Source organism: Cnephaeus nilssonii (genome assembly GCF_951640355.1).
Source record: "Cnephaeus nilssonii genome assembly, chromosome: 24".
Lineage (NCBI taxonomy): Eukaryota > Metazoa > Chordata > Mammalia > Chiroptera > Vespertilionidae > Cnephaeus > Cnephaeus nilssonii.
The window spans coordinates 3,176,297-3,182,824 of record NC_137095.1 but is presented as its reverse complement, the minus strand read 5'-3'; the positions used below and the strand labels follow the sequence as shown (position 1 = coordinate 3,182,824).

Here is a 6,528-nt window from a genome sequence, read left to right as displayed (position 1 = left end):
TCAAGAACATTCATGATAAAATAGTAAAATAATGGAAAGTGGCAAGTTTTAATTATTTTTTAACTTTTGATGTAAGTGTAATTGATTTAAAATATATATTCAAAATTATATTTTTATTGATTTCAGTGAGGAAAGGAGGGGGGATAGAGAGAGAGAGAAAGATGAATGATGAGAGAGAATCACTGATACGCTGCCTCCTGCATGCACCACAATATGAATCCAGTCCACCACCTGAGCATGTGTCCTGACCAGGAATTGATCAGTGACCTGCAGGGTCATAGGTTAACACTCAACCACTGAACCACCCTTGCCCGGCTCTGCTAAGATTTTCAGGGATCCCACGCAACCTGCAACCAGGGTAGCAATGAGCAGTGGCAGCTCGTCCTGGCTTAACCCCTGAATCTGCGCTGAAGGCCTCCTTTACTCTGAATGCCCAGTGAGCTACCAGCAGCCTCGCTTTGGCTCATTTATTTCCCACAATGTTTCTAGAGAGTGAAAGGAGCCAGCTGTTTCCTGTTCTATCTCTCTGCTGCTTCCTGTTCTATCATAAGGCCTACGTGTTTTCATTATCCCCAGTTTCAATTAATGTACCCCCAAAATCTTCTGAACTTGGGTAGTGAAATCATTTCGAACATGAAGTAATGAACTCTAACACTACACACCAAGGTGAGGCCGTCCTCCTCCAGGCTGCTTCCTGTTCCTGAACACAGGTATGCCTGGGACATCTTCTACGAAGCAGACCAAGGCATGATTTTGCTTAGAGGACCTGGGAGAAAACGTGATGGTCTTCACTCAAATTGGTGTTGTTGAATCAAATCAATTTTAACACTCTTCTTTTTTTATTGATTTTTTAGAGAGAGAGGGAGACAGAGAAACATCAATGATGAGAGAGAATCATTGATCAGCTCTCTCCTGCATGCCCCCTACAGGGATGGAGCTCCCCAACCTAGGCAAGTGCCCTGACTTGGAATCCAACTAGAGATACCTTGTTTCATGGGTCCATGTCCAACCACTGAGACATGCCATGTGGGCAAATGATCTTTTTTATTGTTGGCTCTATTACAAATAGCCCCAATTTCCCCCATCCTCAGCCCCCTTTGCCTCCCTCTACCCTCCCACCACCATTTCTAGGCACTCAGCACAATATTGTCTATGTCCATGGACTATGAATATATGTATATACTTATTTTTTTGCTGCATTTCACTTTACTTTGCACAAAATGAATACAACCAATTGACTAAGCAGCTCCAGATCTGTTAGTGTTCATTAATCAAGAAGTAAACGATGTCAGAAAGAACACTATTCAATTCCTCCCATACACATATTGTAAAGACAACAAACTCCTAACATATGTGACACAGGCTGGTTTTCACAGAGAAAGCCTAAGCAAGGAGGGTGAGTACTGAATATCCACATGGTCAGACCAGGAGCTATGCTCCAGGAGCTAGACTGCACCCAGCCTGTTATTCATGCTGCCCGTATATACATCTGCCCTGTGAAGTTCACTGTCCCTTGTCTGATTGAAATCCAAGCGGCTCCTTCCATTTTCAGGCTCATCATTTCCAAGGTGGACCATTCACACACAGAAATCCAGGCAGCTCCAATATGCTCGCTCAGCTGTATTTTACATGACACCTCCACCAGCCAGGCTCCAGTTCAAATTCTGTACAGGAAGTTCCCATTGTCGTCAAAGAACTCTCACCCCCTCTGTGCTACCTTGCTGCTGAAGTTCTGCTCACCCAGTTCTCTTGCCTTCGATGCTTCCAGCTCCTTCGCACTTGGCAGTCCATCGCTGTCAGTGCCTCTGGTGCCCTCACAACCACTGGTGGAGTACTTCTGCAGCTCTCTGTGCTGACCTTGGGCTGCAGCAACAGGCACAAAGCATTCCTTATCCAGGCTCTGGACTCCTTTATTCCTTCCCTTCGGTCTCCTCAGGGTGTTTGTACTGTGAGTATTCGGTTCTGTCACCCTCAAGCTGTGCTGTGACCGTGGCCTTGGGATGAGGCTTCAGCTCCTGACACAGGGCGGCCTGCAGAAAGCAGCTCCCAGGCATCCCCAGGGCCTGGAAGCTGGCGGAGCGAGTGGGCAAGCCCAGCTTTCTGAAGGACCTTTTGATCCTGCTTCAGTTTCTTCTCCAATGTGGGCACAAACTTGCTTTTTAAAACCCTTCTGATCACATCGGAGCTCACATCCAAGCCTTCAGCCAATCTGGGAACTGACCAGGACTCTGGAAATTCTTCATGTAAATTCCGGATCTGCTCCCTGGCTTCATGGTCAGAGTCCTGGGCGGGGCCCCTCGGGGCTCCATTTGCCTCTGAATTTTCTGGAACAGGATGGCTTTTTTCTGTTGTCTCAGGGCGCTGGGGGAGAGAACCAAAGGCAGAAGCCATGCGTGGGAGCAACATGGGTGGTTGAAGCATCTCAGCTGAATCAGGGGGCGCCCAGCCCTCGTCTCTTTGTTCATGAAAGATGAGACAGAGGGCTGGAGACCCGGACACAGGCTTTATTAGAGGAGAAGGCCCCTTCCGGGCTGCCTCCCAAAGGAAGAGAGCACGTGTGCAGAGGTGAAGGCACCTTTTGAGGGGAGGAAAGGGAAGGGATGGGGCTTAGGGTACTCGGCACATGCTGATTGGTGGTTTCATGTAAGGCACATGATTAGGGACTTAGGATTGGGGGTTTAGGGTGTTTGGCAGGTGCTTATTGGTGGTTCAATGTACAGTCCATATAAGGTGCCTGGTTAGGTGCTCAGGAGTGTTTGGGCTGCAGGTGGAGTTTAGGACATTCTCCATCCATCAGTTGGGGGAAGGGAGGATCTATCAGTTCACTGCCCCGGAAATCTAACACCCACAACAGCAGCCCCCGAGGAAGGTGAGCTTTCTAAATGGGCGATGAAATACGTCCCTGGTGACGTATTTCCGTGGTCCCAAAGGAGTCGAGCACCTGCACCTGTGCCTCTGATGAGGGAAGAAGCAAGGCCCTGCTTCAGTCTGAGGGCCCAGGAAGGAGCCGGTACTGTTCCCGAAAACTGGAGAACCAAGCTGCAGGCGCTAACCAGTCCGCGATGGGGGACTGGTCAGGCAGCTTCGGGCGCTAACCCATGCCGCCTGCCCTGGACCATGATCCGTGATCAGGGCTTGCAGTGTGCCGCCGCCAAGCCCGATCCAGGGCTTGGTCAGGCGCCTGGAGGCGCTAAGGAGTCCGCGATCTTAGCCTCATCAGGCGCCCTGGTCCTTCATCCGTGATCAGGGCTTGCAGTGTGCCTCGGCCAAGCACTATCGGGGACTTGGTCAGGCGGCTGTAGGAGCTAAGGAGTCCGCGATCATGTCCCCGTCAGGGGGCTAAGGGCCCTAACCCATGCTGCCCGCCCTGGTCCGTGATCTGTGATTGGGGCTTGCAGTGTGCCGCCAAGACCGGAGCCCTCCATGACCTCTGCCTGAAGCGGGACCTGTAGTTGGAGCCCTGCATGACCTCTGACTGAGGCTGGGCCTGTTGTTGGAACCCTCCATGACCTCTGACTGAAGATGGGCCTGTGGACGGAGCCTTCTGTGACGTCTGACTGAGGCTGGACTTTTAGATGGAGCCCTCCATGACCTCTGCCTGAGGCTAGGCCTGTGGATGGAGCCCTCTATGACCTCTGACTGAAGCTTTGCCTGTGTATGAAACCCTCTATGACCTCTGTCTAAGGCTTGGCTTGTGGACATAGCCCTCTATAACCACTGATTGAGGCTGGTCCTGTGAACAAAGGCCATTATGACCCCTGCCTGATGCTTGGCCTGTGGATGGAGCCTTCTATGACCTCTGACTGAGGCCAGGAGAGTGGGTGGAGCCCTCCATGACCTCTATCTAAGGCTGGGCCTGTGGATGGAGCCCCTCATAAACTCTGACTGAGGCTGGCTTGTGGATGGAGCCCTCTATGCCCTCTGCCTCAGACTGGGCCTGTGGATGGAGACCTCTGTGACCACTGCCTGAGGCCTGGCCTGTGGACGGAGCCCTCTATGACCTCTGATTGAGGCTGGAACTGTGGACAGTGCCCTCTATGACCTCTGATTGAGACTGGGCCTGTGGACAGGGCACTCTATGTCCTCTGATTGAGGTTGGGCCTGTGGACGGAGCCGTCCATGACCTCGACCTGAGGCTGGGCCTGTGGATGGAGCCATCCATGACCTCTTACTGAGGCTAGGGCTGTGGATGGAGCCCTCAATGACCTCTGACTGAAGCTGGACTTGTGGATGGAACCCTCTATGACCTCTGACTAATGCTTGTCCTATGAATGGAGACCTCTATGACCTGTGACTGAGGCAGGGCCAGTTGTTGGAGACCCCCATGACCTCTGTATTACATCGGATTGAGGCTGCGCCTGTGGATGGAGCCCTCTATGACCTCAGACTGAGGCTGGGCCTGTGGACGGAGCCCTCCATGTCCTCTGACTGAGGCTGGGACTGTGGATGGAGCCCTCCATGACCTCTGCCTGAGGCCGGGCCTGTGGAGGGAGCCCGCTATGGCCTCTAACTAAGGCTTGGCTTGTGGACATAGCCCTCTATACCCTCTGATTGAGGCTTGCCCTGTCAACAAAGCCCTCTATAACCTCTGATTGATGCTGGGCCTGTGAACAAAGCCCATTATTACCTATGACTGATGCTGGGCCTGCTGATGGAGCCCTCTATGACCTCTGCCTGAGGCTGGAAATGTGGATGGAGCCCTCCATGACATTAGATTGAAGTTAGGCCTATGGACGGAGTCCTCTATGACTTCTGCCTGAGGCTAGGACTGTGGATGGAGCCCTCCATGTCCTCGGACTGAGGCTGGGCCTGTGGAAGGACCCCTCTAAATCCTCTGACTGATGCTGGGCCTCTGGATGGAGCCCTCTATGAGCTCTAATCTTGGCCTTTGGACATAGCCCTCTATAACATCTGATTGATGCTGGGCCTGTGGACAGAGCTCTCCATGACCTCTGCCTACGGCTGGCCCTGTGAATGGAGCCCTTCATGTCCTGTGACTGAGGCTGGGCCTGTAGATGGAGCCCTCTATGTGCTCTGCCTGATTCCTGGCCTGTAGATGGAGCCCCCTATGACATCTGACTGTGGCTGGGTGTTTGGAAGGAGCCCTCTATGACCTCTGCCTAAGGCTTGGACTGTGGATGGAGCCCTCCATGACCTCTTCATGAGGCCGGATCTGTGGTTGGAGCCCTCTATGACCTCTGACTGAGGCCTATCCTCTGGACGGAACCCTCCATGACCACTGCCTTAGGCCGATCCTGTAGATGGAGGCCTCCATGACCTCTGACTGAGGATGGGCCTGTGGTTGGAATGCTCTTTGACCTCTGCCTGAGGCCAGTACTGTGGATGGACCCCTCCATGACCTCTGACTGATGCCGGGACAGTGCCTGGAGCCTTCCATGACCTCTGACTAAAGCCGGGCCAATGGTTGGAGCCCCCCATGACCTCTGTCGGAGGCTGGGCCTGTGGATGGAGTCCCTATTGCCCTGTGACTGAGGCTGGTCCTTTGAATGGAGCTGTCTATGACCTCTGACTGAGGCTGGTACTGTGGACAGAGTCCTCCATGACCTTTGCTTGAGGCTGGGCCTGTGGATGGAGCCCTCCATGTCCTCTGACTGTGGCTGGGCCTGTGGATGGAGCACTCCATGACCTCTTACTGAGGCTGGGCCTATGGACGGAGCTCTCCATGACCTCTGCCTGAGGGTGGCCCTGGGGATGGTGCCCTTCATGTCCTCTGACTGAGGCTGGGCCTGTTGATGGAGCCCTCTATGACATCTGACTGTGGCTGGGCCTGTTGTTGGAGCCATCCATGGCCACTGCCTGAAGGTGGGCTTGTGGACGGAGCCCATTGTGGCCTCTGCCGGAAGCCGGGCCTGTGGTCAGAGCCCTCAATGACCTCTTCCTGAGGATGGGCCTGTGGACAAAGCCCTCTATGACCTCTGCCTGCGGATGGGACTGTGAATCGAGCCCTACATGACATCTGATTGAAGCTGGACCTTTGGACGGAGCCCTCCATGTCCTCTGACTGAGGCTGGTCCTGAGGTTGGAGACCTCCATGACGTCTGACTGAAGCTGGGTCCATGGATGGAGCCCTTTATATCCTCTGATTGAGGCCAGTCCTGTCGTTGGAACCCTCCATGACCTCTGACTGAGGCTGGGCCTGTTGACAGAGCCCTCCATGAATTCTGCCTGAGGCTGGAACTGTGGATGGAGCACACCATGTCCTCTGATTGAGGCTGGGCCTGTAGATGGAGCCCTCTATGACCTCTGACTATGGCTGGGCCTGTGGACAGAGCCCTATATGACTTCTGCTTGAGGGTGGGACTGCGGATGGAACCCTCCATGTCCTCTGACAGAGGCTGGGCTTGTGGATGGAGCCCTCCCTGTCCTCTGACTGAGTCTGGGCCTGTGTATGGAGCCCTCCATGACCTCTTACTGAGGCTGGTGCTGTGGATGGAGCCCTCTATGACCTCTGCATGAGGCTAGTCCTGTGGATGGAGCCCTATATGACCTCTGACAGGACTGGCCTTT

The 6,528-nt window shown here is 53.6% G+C and overlaps 2 pseudogenes across 2 annotated transcripts in view; one reads left to right on the top strand and one right to left on the bottom strand.

Moving 5' to 3' along the window:
* The window catches only part of LOC307094820 (protein SET-like), a 671,772-nt pseudogene that overhangs the window by 315,673 nt on the left and 349,571 nt on the right, over positions 1 to 6,528 (top strand). The window lies entirely within an intron of this gene.
* LOC307095016 (neugrin-like) lies at positions 1,658 to 3,119 on the bottom strand (annotated as a pseudogene). Its single transcript has 2 exons — positions 3,097 to 3,119; positions 1,658 to 2,361 (listed from the first exon to the last, which is right to left on the bottom strand). The product of its transcript is annotated as a neugrin-like (transcript).